Raw genomic sequence first — 13,383 nt, 5'->3', positions numbered from 1 at the left:
ACCGCAGAGTCGGCTTTTACGGCAGCTAAGGCAGCCTTGGCAGACGCCACCATGTTGGTCCATCCGAGCCCCTCCGCCCCCACGGCCCTGACGGTTGACGCCTCTGACGTGGCGGTGGGTGGGGTTCTGGAGCAGCAGGTCGGTGGCCGTTGGCAGCCTTTAGCGTTTTTCAGCCGGCAACTAAATTCGGCCGAGCTGAAATATAGCGCATTTGACCGAGAACTTCTAGCTCTCTATTTAGCTGTCCGTCATTTCAGGTATTTCCTCGAGGGCCGCCCATTCGTGGCATTTACGGACCACAAGCCATTAACATTTGCTTTTTTGAAATTGTCTGACCCATGGTCGGCCCGCCAGCAGCGGCACCTGACTGCTATCTCCGAATTTACCACAGATGTCCGTCATATCGCGGGTAAGCTTAATGCCGTTGCTGACGCCCTGTCTAGACCTGCTTTTCCCCCTATTTCGGCGGTGGACTGCGAAGTGGATCCCCAGGAGCTCGCGGAGGCATAGCTCCTAGCGGATACCGTTTCGGCTTACCAGTCCACCACTTCGGGATTGAAGTTGGCCCAGGTAGCTTGTGGGTCGGAGGGCACGAAAGTCTGGTGCGATGTTTCTCTTCCTCGTCCCAGGCCGGTAGTACCGCCCTCCCTTCAGCGCCGGGTTTTCGATGCCATTCATGGGCTGGCGCACCCGTCCATCCGCTCCACCTCTGCCTTGGTAGCAGCGAGGTTTGTCTGGCATGGCCTGCGGAAACAGGTAGCGGGGTGGGCACGCTCCTGCGTGCCCTGTCAGACCGCTAAAGTCCGCGCCACGTCCAGCCCCCCGTACAGGATTTCGAGGTCCCGGCTTTTCGTTTTTTCCACATCCACGTGGATTTGGTCGGGCCTTTGCCTTCCTCCCGGGGCTACACCCACCTCCTCACGGTGGTGGATCGGTTCACCCGGTGGCCAGAGGCTTTCCCATTGTTTGATATCTCGTCAGCGTCTTGTGCTAGGACTTTGGCCCTTCATTGGGTAGCTCGTTTCGGGGTCCCGGCAGTTATTACAACTGACAGAGGGCCACAGTTCACTTCGTCCCTCTGGGCCGCGCTGGCGGAACTGTACGGGTCCAAGTTACAACCCACAACTGCATATCACCCCCAGGCAAATGGACTCGTAGAAAGGTTCCACCGCCAACTTAAGGCATCCCTCAGTGCAAGGCTTGAAGGCCCGGACTGGGTAGACCAACTCCCTTGGGTTCTTTTGGGCATCCGGACTGCTCCTAAGCCAGATCTCGGTGCGTCGTCCGCAGAGCTAGTATATGGCTCGACACTTCGAGTACCCGGAGATCTGTTTCCGGACCCTTCAGCCCTGCTCCCTACAGTCCCATCAGCGTTAGCATCTCTCCGGGAACGGGTGGGCTCCCTGGCTCCAGTGCCGACTTCACGTCATGGGTGTCCCATGGTACATGAACCGTCTTCCCTGAAGGACTGTGAGTTTGTTTTTCTGCGTAAAGATGCCCATCGCGCCCCGTTGCAGAGGGTCTATCAAGGGCCGTTCCGGGTTTTACGTAAGGGAACGGCTACTTTCACCTTAGACATGGGCGGCAAGAGTGAACTCGTCTCGGTGTCCCGGCTCAAACCTGCCCATTTGGACCCGGATCAACCAGTCCTGGTCGGTCAAACCCCTAGGAGAGGCCAACCTCCGTTAGTTCCGCCCAGTCCAGAAACCCCCGTTCCGACAGTTCCTCCAGGACCCCCCGTTTCGGCAGTTCCTCCAGGACCCCCCGTGCCGGTAGTTCCTCCAGAACCTCTCGTTCCGGCTGTTCCACCAAGTCCGGAACCTCCGGCTCCTGTGGTTCAGGCTGTCCCTCTCCGTACTCGTTATGGTCGCGAAATCCGGCTCCCAGCTAGGTTCCGCACCTCGGGTTCTGGGGGGGGTCATGTAGCGACCATAGAGAATGGTCCAGGTCGTCGAACCCTCGGATTGGCCAGCGAGGTCACGTGGGAACGCGACCATGGGGATTGGTCCAGGGAACGACATCGCTGATTGGCCAGCGATGTCATGTGCGCGTTTGGCGCCCGATTTAGTCAGTTCGGCGAAGTCTTCAAGGAAGACAGTAAGTTTGTATTGGTTGTCCTGTACCTTGTTGTTTAACTTTGTATTCGTGTATTGCGGCTGCAATAAACTTCGTCTACAACCAACAAGTTTCGGACTCGCCATACTATAATCACTTTTCTTAAATTTCTTAAACCACAAGACTTTTCTTTGGCTGAAACATGTGGATAGATTTAGTGAGGATGTTAAATGTCAATCTTTATTCTTCATTTGCTGATTCAGATTAAATCTACAGAAGCTTTGGAGTTCCTTTCCCTCGGAAATAGAACTTCAGTGAACTGGATACAAATAGCATTGGAAGCACCCAGAGAATACTCAAATGGAGATTGAAGAATGACACTGCACATATCGATTTGCCAATCCAGTGTGTTTCTGACACTGTAAGCAAGGAGTGCAAAATGCTCAAATCAAACAGAACCAGTTGGGAAAATGCAGCAGATTGAATAGCATGTGCAGAAAGAGAAACATAGCAAGAGTTACCAGACAGAATTTGGCATAGTTAGATATCAATGGATTTTAAGGTAAAGGAGTGGACGGAAGGGGTGTTGGGATTGTTGTGGAAGTGATAGGTTGGGTTGCCAACTGTCCCGTATTAGCCGGGACATCCCGTATTTTGGGCTAAATTGGTTTGTCCCGTATGGGACTGCCCTTGTCCCATATTAGGCCCGGACAGCGATGTAGGCCCGGGCACTGTAGCTCGGGGGTGGCTATAGTCCCAGGCGCTGCCAAACAGAGGTTGGGTGGGAACCCGCCTCCCGGCCCGGGAGTGAGGAAGTTGGCAACCCTATTGATTGATTAGTGGTGGTGGAGGAGAGAGGACAAGGAACGCTTTATGGCAGGGTAGAAGATAGGAGGGGTGATCTCATAATCACAAATGGGGTGTGAATGCAATATAAATATTTAAATATAAATATATAAATATTTAAATAATTTATAAATAACAAATATTTCTTTCAAATTGCTGAACTCGATCACTGAGCAGAAGATAAGGAGCTTACAATAAATCTTCTTGGAACAGAGCTGGAGTGGACAACATGGAGGTCAGAGTGGGCATGGACAATAAAAGTGACAGTTGACTAGATGTTCAGGGTCGCCCTTGCAGGCTGAGCAGAGGTGTCTGCAAAGTGGTCACTTAATCTGCATTTGATTTTTCCGACATAAAAGCGACCCCATCATGAGCACCGAATGCAGTAAAAGCTAAACTGGAAGCACTGCATGAGTGGCTGTGTATTATACTGGGGCCATGGTGGAAGGGGAGGGGAGTGCTAAAAGGGCAGGTGCTGCATTTCCTGCAGTGGCTAAGGAAGATACTGTGGAAAGGGAAGTGAGTATTAGTGGAACTGAGGTTGAGAAACAGTGTTTGAAGTTAAATCTGATGAAGAGTCCCAACCCAAAACGTCAGCCATCCTTTTTCTCCAGAAATGCTGCCTGACCCGCTGAGATATTCCAGCTCTTTATGTCTATCAGCATTGTTTCAGAGGTGTTTCCCTTTAAAACGCTCAAATGGGAAAAAGGAGGGAACAGAGAAGAAACAACAGACGGTGGTGTTACTTTGAAAGTGTCCAAAACCTCAGAGGATTGAGGGGATGGAGGGGTTTGAAGTGCAGCCTTTTTGGTTTAGTTTTGTTTATTGTCACGTGTAACAAGGTACAGTGAAAAGTGTTTTTTGTTGCGTGCTTTCCAGTCAGCGGAAAGAATATATATGATTATAATCAAGCCGTCCACAGTGTATAGGTACAGAATTAAGTGAATAACGTTTAGAGCAAGATAATGTTTGGTAAAGTTCGCTTAATGATAGTCCGAGAAGGGTTGGTGGTAGTGGAGGTGAGGGATGAGAAGGTGATAGAAATCTTATTCTATTTCTGGGAGCAGGAGAAAGAGTAGAGAAGAAAAATAAGGAAAATGGAACAATCAACAAGCTCAAGGGCCTTGTGAACTACAGCAGAAGGAAATCATGGTTAATGAAAAAAGACAAATGGGTAGTACTGGTGTGGAAAGCCACATTATCAGAAAAGATATGATGTGGGCAGAGAAATGGGTCAGAACCTGAAACATCACCTATCCATTTCCTCCATAGATGCTTCCTGGCCCGCTGAGTTATTCCAGCACCGTGTTTTGCTTGTGTGAGAATGGATGGCATTGGTGAATATGAAATGATGGGGGCCATGAACCAAAAAAAATGAACAAAAATGCTGAAAGTACTCAGCATATGCGGAAAGTACTCAGCATATGCCAAACAGCATATGCGGAAGTAGATGCAGAGTCAAAGTTTCAGGTGTCCGCATTTTGATGATGGACTGATCACAAGAATTTAGTCATTCAAAATAATGAATATATTCTGTTTATGCAGTACCTTGGATCCTACTATGGCCTGGAATTTATAATTGTAATCACAATGAAATTGTCCATTTACCATTATTACTGTAAAATTGACGATATCTTCTGGCATCCACACATATGCATACAAATAGCTTCTATGAGTTTGTAAAACAATGATGGCAAATGTAGTCCATTGCAATCAGAAGAGTTGAAATGTTTACTGGGGTACAAAAAATGGCAGAGAAATTAAACAAATTTGTGTCCATTTTTCATTGTCTTTACAAAAATGGAAACAAATACAACTAACTTCCAGAGTTATATAGGAAACAAGAGTTCAAGGAAAAAAAGAAAAACTAAAGTAAATTAGTTTTATTTAAAATACATTTGCTGGCAGATCTAAGGAACCAAAAGTTTATAAATCCCCAAGGCTGCAAAATCTGCTCCCGGGCACTAAAAGAGATGGAAAGAGTGAATGTAGTGATTCTATGGATTATGGTGTGGTTCCTTTTGATTCAATGGCTCCAAGTAAAATCCCACTATTTAAAAAAGAAGAAAGAAAGTTGAGAGCTCCAGACCAGTTAGTCTAACATCAGTGATGGGGAAAATGCTCAAATATGCTATTATAAAGGATATGACAACAGGACACTGAGAGAATATCAAAAGGATTAGACAGAGTCAGCATGGATTTATAAAAACAAAATTATGTTTGACAAATCTACTAGAGTTTTATTTTGGAGAACAGGTCAGGGAGAATTAGTGGATGTTTATTTAGACTTTCAGACAGCCTTTGGTAAAATCCGCTGAGAGAAATTAAAGCACAATGGATTGGGCCAAAAATTGGTTGACAGAGAAGGCAGATTGAAGCTGGTTGTTTTGGTTTTCACAATATTGGTTAATAATTTGGATATGGCAACCAGATGGAATATTTTTCTTAATTTGCCAATTACATGAAACTAGGTGGAATTCTTGTTGCAAAGAGGAAAACAAAAGGCCTTAAGGCAGGGGTTCCGAACCATTTTTATCCCGTTTACCCCAGGCAACTTTTCGATAGTAGATTTACCCCCACCCTGTTTTGCTCAGTAATTTGAGTTTACTCTTCTACCATAATAAAGCAACCGACAAAGGGGAAATTTTAAAATACTGTTTTAAACATTATTAGTTTGTTCAAATTTACCCCCTGGGTAGGCGAAATTTACCCCCTGGTGGTAAATTTACCCCAGGTTGGGAACCCGTGCCTTAAGGTAACTTTGACAGGTTTAGTGAATGAGTAAATATATGGCAGGTGCATTATTCCTTCTCTCCAGAGATGCTGCCTTTCCTGCTGAGTCACTCCAGCATTTTGTGTGTATCTTTGGTGTAAACCAGCATCTGAAGTTCCTTCCTACACATAAATAGCATGCATTGGTTTGATGATAGACTGGAAAAAAGTCCCAACCAGAAACATCAAACGTCAATGTTTTTTATCGAAGGTAGACACAAAATGCTGGAGTAACTCACGAGGACAGGCAGCATCTCTGGAGAGAAGGAATGAATAACGTTTCGGGTCGAGACCTTACTTCAGACGCGAAACATCACCCATCCCTTCTCTCCAGAGATGCTGCCTGTCCTGCTGAGTTACTCCAGCATTTTTGTCCACCTTCGATTTAAACCAGCATCTGCAGTTCTTTCCTACACACGTCAATGTTTTTTCGTTTTTCTAGTTCTAGTTTTAGTTTTAGAGATGCAGTGTGGAAACAGGCCCTTTAGCCTAACATATTCCTCGCCGATCAATTATCACCCATTCACACTAGTTCCAGATTGTCACACTTTCTCATCTACTCTATACATACTCGGGGCAATTTATAGAAGCCAATTAACCTATAAGGTCATACGTCTTTGGGATGTGGGAAGAAACCCAGGAAAACCCATGTGGTCACAGAGAGAACGTGCAACCTCCACGCAGATAGTACCCGAAGTCAGGATCGAACCAGCGTTTCTGGTGCTGTAACACAGCTGCTCTACACCATGCCAGAAAGATGCTGCTTGACCCACAACATTACTCCAGCACTTTGTGTGAGTTTTTAAATGAATTATTATAAATATGAAGACAGCCGTGTGTGCTTTGTATTTCCTGTAAAATATTATGTAAAGTTAATTTTGAAATAAAATGGTAAGAATGGAATACCTTTATTAATCAAGGACTCTTTTCCTGATATTTATTTGATGCAGATTTAGAATAGAATGATTCCCACTATCGCAGGGTGAAACAAATGCCTCTCAAGATGTTCGCTACGTTTTAAGTTTCTTTTTGCATTATAACTACTCACATCTTTGTTTTTAAGTTTTTTTAGTACAATCGGAAGGTAGAGTATATTTGTGTACAAAGTTAAATTTAATCTGCATACAAAAGTTTGGCAGCCTCGCACCTCGAATCTCAGTTTATATTTCACACCTGGATTTTCTCTCATAAATTCAAGGCTGTGCAAGGATCTCTACTCCAAGAACCATAGCTAAATCAAGCAATCAACATCCGACTGTGGAACTCTAAGTGCCGTTACTATATGCTGCTCTTTTTCTCCCGCTTTCCATCAAAAAAATCCTGACAGAAGCTTCCTTAATCCATCTGAGTATTTTTCCCAACAGATAAACTAACATTAAACAGAAAGGTCTTGTATAAATATAGTTCTTACAGCTGTGGACTTACAATGAATACCTCTTGTTCCACAGATTTTTCAGTTTACAGGTACAGGTATTTTAGCTTTGCAGTTTTTCCAGTCATACAGGTATTACAGTTTCCAGGTATTTTAAATACAGCTGTCATTTCTGTGGAAACTTCCTCCTTAAAATGTCATTCATGGTCCCAAATCGCACATTTTAATGAACATGGGAAATACAAGTAAGGATAGGGGATTCTGCTCCCTTGAATCTGATACACCATCTTAATAAGATTAGAAGTGATCTTTCACCTCATTTCCACTTTCCTGCACTAACGCAATGTCAATAGATTATTTTTATATCGAAAGAATAGTTACTATCTTTTCTGAATATTCGTAATGACTAAACTTCCACAACCCTCTTGAGCAGAAAATTACAAGGATCTGTTGCTCTCTGGTGTAATGTTTAAATTAAATCAACATATACAGAAATCTGGATGTTCTTTTTCAACCATAATGTATTTTCCTTTTAATCCACTACATATTATTTCCCGTTGGTTGCTATTAATAATTTTTCCTTCCCAAATATGACACTAAAATGTTTATTTTCCATCAAGAGAAATGTGGAAATATTTGTGAAGGCATTTTCAGAAATCAAATGTTCAGATGGATAATCTCATGAAAGTCTGAACGTAGACAGATAAATCCATTATAAACATCCACAAACAGGGTATAGCAAAGCAAAACAGTTATGATTAATTTGTATATGATTTAGATAAGCCATAATTAGAGCACAATGTGCAGTTCAAGGCCTAACAACTTGGAGAATACCTAATTCTTTACTTACTATGATCAAAAGAAGCCACTAAACCCTTCTAGTTCATGCCAGCCTCCTATAGCAGAATCCTGTTAGTCCGATTCCTGCACTTCTTATCTCCTTTCAAGTCTCACAACTTATTGTCCCACATGCTCAACAACCTTTCGTTCATTATCTTGCCATTCATCTACACCAAGGAGGTATTTGCAGTGTGCAATAAAACTACCAACATCACTTTGGGGTTTAAGAGTAAAGTAGAGCACCTGGCAAATAAAACCCCTACTTGTTTAAAGGGAGAAGGTGCAAACTCACCTAAGGTCAGGATTGAACCCGATTCCTTGGAGATTTAAGGCAGCAACACAAACTGCTGCATCACTATACCAGGGGAAATATAAAATGTAAAAAGGGGATGCACTACCAGACACAAGAACAGTTTCTTCTCCTCTGTTATCATGCTATTGAATGGTCCTTCCATAAACTAGGGTACAGTCCAATTCACCACTACCCCATTGCAGACATTGTACTTTGTCTATAAAACAATTGTGCACCAATGGTGAAAATTATACACTGCACTCTGTATCTTTACCTTCGCTCTACATATTGCACTTGAGGTTGGCTTGATTGTATTTATGTACAGTATTATCTGATTTGATTGGATAAGCTAAACTCAACTCATAGCGTACAAGACAAGGCTTTTACACTGTACCTTAGAGAATGTGACAGTAATAAAGGTAACCTAAGATATTTTGAACCCACAACACACATTGCTCAGGTGGCAAATCATCTCTTAAACCTTAGATATTATGGACAGGGTCTTTTAACTTGTAATGACACAAAGATGCAAAAATCATATTGATCAAGATCAAAGGAGAGAGTCAGCTTGTATTATCCATACTTGAAATGAGTATTCTGCTCTTCAAATATACATGGTGAAGATACCTAGTCAGAAAATTAGGTTTAACATTGTCTTTCAATTATAGAATTAAAAAATATGCGTTAAAATGAAATCCACGGCAGAATACCAATCGTGTTGGTATGGCTTTGAATAGATGGTAACAACACACCCAACAGTATTAATGACAGTAATTTCTGAACTTCCATGTTTAACTCATAAAAACTGAAAGGCATGAGTACGGCAGGCCATTGGGTCTTTTAAACCTGCTCCGCCATCAAGCTTGATGCTCTATCTCAGTACATTTTTCTGCATCTGCCTATTCCATTTGTTGCCATTTGTGTTTGCAAATTGATCTAAAATACATTAAATGACATGCCTTCCACAGCTGCTGTGGTAGAGAATTTCACAGGTTCACCACCCTCTGGTGTCTCGCCATCCCAGTCCGAAATGTCTACCAAGTATCCTAAGACCGTGACCCTGAGTTTCCGTCATCACAGCAGGGGAAGTGTCCACCTTGCATCCTGCCTGTCAAAACCTATCAGTATTTTGTACCTACTTTCATTTTTCGAAACTCCAGTGAATGCAGGTCCAGTCAACTCAATCTCTCAAATTCCAGTCCCACTATCCTTAAAATAACAGTCTGGTGAACCTTTACGGTCTTTCTTTCATGACTGGTTTATCCGTTCATAGGTAAGAAGGCCAACCTGCATGTAATACTTCAGCTATAATCATTAAGGTCGGGTATAGTAAGACATTCTCACTTTTTTACGTGACTCTACTGTGAAGACTAATATTTCATTTCAATTCTGAACTTGCTGCTTTTATGTTTGCTTTCAGTATCAAGCTCAGGTTTCTTTGTACATCAGCTTTTTCCAGTCTATTGTTATTTAATTAATATTTTGTCTTTCTATTCTTCATACCAAAGTGCATAAAATCAAATTTATCCTTGTCATACTGCAAGGAAATATCACTTAACCATTTTCTCCAGAGATGTTGCCTGTCCTGCTGAGTCACTCCAGCATTCTGTGTCTACATTCTATTTATAGTGTGTAGGAAGGAACTGCAGATGTTGGTTTAAATTGAAGATAGACACAAAATGCTGGAGTAACTCAGCATGACAGGCAGCATCTCTGGAGAGAAGGAATGGGTGACGTTTCGGGTCGAGACGCTTCAGTCTGAAGAAGGGTCTCGACCCGAAATGTCACTCATTCCTTCTCTCCAGAGATGCTGCCTGTCATGCTGAGTCATTCCAGCATTTTGTGACTACATTCCATTCATAGTGTGTGGACGCCACCATTATTTCCTGTTTCAGTGACACAACCATGTTTGAGAGGTCATTGTGATTTTGTGAAAGTGCAATGCACTGTTGCACAACCTTAGTTGCAAGACCAAAGTGAGCCCAAAACCACACTTGGGCCAAGTTGGGGGGGGGGGGGGGGGGGGGGGGGGGGAAGAGAGCGTGGGGCAGGCAAGGGAGGGCGCATGCGCGCTGTTGGCTGGGCGGGTACGGGCCGATGTGCATCCGGGGACGTGGGGTCGGGCACGCGGGTCACGTGACGACTATTATTCCGCCATCTTGTCGCCGAGGAGAGTAGAAACACTGCGAGCGCGGCTGCGATAAACCTTCCTGTTCGCGATTAGCGCAGGTAAAACACCGGCACCGGGGACGTGACAACCGCCCCAGGGCACTGCCTACCCCCCCCTCCCTCCCCCAGCAGCCTGCCAGCTTCGCCCTTCCATTCCCTTCCCCTCCCTCACGCTCGACCCGGCGGAGCTGCCCTAGCAGCTGGTCGGTCGGAGGGAGAGGGGAATGAAGCCGACACCACAGCACATGGTGCAGCCGGACAGCCCGAGTAACCCCTCTCCCGCACCCTGCCCTCTCACCCACCCCCCGCAACCCACACACACAAGATAGGCCCCTCAACCGCGCCCTCGAGTAGGGAGAGCGACACCCCCCCCCCCCCAGTGGCAGCTTGCACCGATGCCGCTGGCAGGAAAGCGGCCTCCTGAAGGTGCTTGCATCAGGCAGGACGTGGTCCCTGATTACTCGGCGCTTGTCAATAAATATGGTGCAGCCCTTGAACTGCGTTGAATTGCAAACCCTCACTGTGATCAGGGTGAGGTTCTGTCTTTAATATCTAAGACAGTGTTAATACAAATCTTCAGATGTTCCCCGACTCCCAAAATATTAGGATTAGTTGCATCGACTTTTAAATATATCGTTTTGATCAGTGGTGTTTGTACTGATCGCGACAAGAAATAATCTGACACTGAACCATTACAGTATTTATGTTCTAAAATTTACGACCCTTTGTGGTTATGAATTGGCAGAGGGCAAGTGGAACAGTAGTGCTTCTGCTATGAAGTATCATTTCCTATGTCAAATGAATTCCCAATTTATATTATTTTAATTACAGTAAATCAGATTTCTCTCAATTTGTTTTCTTTCAATAAACAATTTTAGAAATTGCACAATCAGAAATTTAAAAATCTAAATTTAGATACGTGTAACTCTTAAATAGGTGTGTAATGATGTCACAATGGTTACCAGCTTCAACATTGCTGTCTATATTGATAGAAGAGTAATTCCAATATGTTTATTTAAACGTTTTAATGCATTAGTTGCACTTTTTATTGTTCCGGATTGTCATTATTTGAATTCCCGATTTGTAGAGGGATGTTGATTTCTGGAATGACATATTCTTTATTGACAGTTTGGTTGAATGAAACCATTTAGTGTTACTTCTGGGTATTTTTCATACATTCTGATTTCATGGTGTTGACAATGTGTTGTGTAATATTTGGTGCGTGGTATAATAGTCTTTGTATGCATAAATCAAGGATAATTCAGTACAAACTATTGAGCCCTCCATTTCAATTGCTTACATGTCCAAAGCTTAGTTTTGAAAATCATGCTTGTGTAAACAATTCAATCTATTGTGATATGTTATGTGACAGTTAAGAGCTCATTCTCTGAATTTAGCAGGCTCTAACAATATAGTACATTCAATGATAACTGGGTTTAGAATATATTTCTGTAATTACATTAGGGTTAGAGTTAATTCATTGTAAGTTTATTTATATACTGCTAAAGCTGTTATTTTCTGCATTTATTAAAAATGTATCACAGCCCCTGACTGTATTTAGTTTAAAACCTGTGGAATAGAATGTCTGAAATTAATATAAAATGAAGCTTTTTTAATACAAGATTTACAGGTGTGTTGCAGTTCCTTATTGCAGTGAATTATTCTGTCATAGGCAATTTTGCATATACAGTTTCTCCTTTCCACTCTTTTTCCCCCCTCTTCCACCCCCTCAAAAGTTTGTATGAAGCAGTTGTGAATGGTGTTGTAGACAGTGTTTGCCATTCATTTTACTGTATTAAAATTGTACATCATCAGTACGCCATATGTCAGCGGAGGCTATCTTTCATACACTTAAAACATAAAAGCTGCAAATGGGTGTGTCTTGTCGACAGTTTCGTGAATGATCGCTGACTTTTTTCCCCACAGATGCTGCCTGATCGGAGCATTTCCTGCATTTTGTTTTATTTTTAAGATTTCCAAAATCTGCCTTTATGGCATTTTGAATCAATTGACAAATTTTGTTACATTTGTTTTTCAAAGTCATAACTCTGTTTTATTTTAGCATATGCTGCAATTAAAATACTTCATATCTGAAAGCGTTGGCATGTTTGACATTAAATATGGACGTGTCACATCAAATTTGAAGCAGAAAAATATGTATTGAGATTTTCTCAGTGGATTAGAGTAAACTATGACATTCCAGAGAAGAAAACATTTAAAAGGCTGCATTTGTTTGGTTCCATTTGATGTTTTTAACTCGACTTAGATATTTAAACATATAAAAATTTATTGCATACATACAAAAAGTATACTAATTCCCATGAAAATCTTGTTCAATGTTATTTATTTCGCAACAATGCCCCGTATTTTTGCACTGGTGTTTCTTGTCAGAAGCACACCCACCTTTGGGCATAGTGGAGACAGAGTTTGGTGGAGGCTGGAGTCGGTGGTGGTAGGGGGAAGTGAGGCTGAAAATTGCTTTCCATTTTTTCATGTATTTTCTTGGCCTCTTAGTCTTGTTCATTATTTTCTGTGTGGATAATATACACTGATCAGCCAAAACATTATGACCACTGATAGGTGAAGTGAATAACATTGATTATCTTGTTACAATGGCACCTGTCAAGGGGTGGGCAGCAAGTGAACAGTCAGTTCTTGAAGTTAATGTGTTGGATGCAGGAGAAATGGGCAGGAGTAAAGACCTGAGCGACTTTGATAAGGGCCAAATTGTTATGGCCAGATGACTGGGTCAGAGCATCTCTGAAACAGCAAGGCTCATGGGGTGCTCCCAGTCAGCAGTGGTGAGTACCTACAATGGTCGGAGGAGGGTCAATTTGTCATGTGTCACCTATCTAAACATCGTTGCAGACCAGGTACACCCTTTCATGGCAATGATATTCCCTGATGGCAGTGGCCATTTTCAGCAGGACAATGCGCCCTGCCACACTGCACACATTGTTCGGGAATGGTTTGAGGAACATGATGAAGTGTTCACGGTGTTGCCCTGGCCTCCAAATTCTCCAGATCTCAATCCGAT

At 42.9% G+C, this 13,383-nt stretch overlaps 1 protein-coding gene across 5 annotated transcripts in view; it reads left to right on the top strand.

Moving 5' to 3' along the window:
- The first annotated feature begins 10,294 nt into the window (after positions 1-10,294).
- The window catches only part of LOC144599643 (GRB10-interacting GYF protein 2-like), a 103,675-nt gene continuing 100,586 nt past the window's right edge, over positions 10,295-13,383 (top strand). For all 5 annotated transcript variants that reach the window (XM_078410794.1, XM_078410792.1, XM_078410793.1 and 2 more), the window contains exon 1: positions 10,295-10,406. The gene's annotated coding sequence lies outside the window, so the exon portion shown is untranslated. The remainder of the gene's footprint in view (positions 10,407-13,383) is intronic.

This window comes from Rhinoraja longicauda, chromosome 13 (assembly GCF_053455715.1).
Source record: "Rhinoraja longicauda isolate Sanriku21f chromosome 13, sRhiLon1.1, whole genome shotgun sequence".
Taxonomy (NCBI): domain Eukaryota; kingdom Metazoa; phylum Chordata; class Chondrichthyes; order Rajiformes; family Arhynchobatidae; genus Rhinoraja; species Rhinoraja longicauda.
Note: the sequence above shows the minus strand (reverse complement) of the source record. Positions and strands in the feature narration are given on the sequence as shown.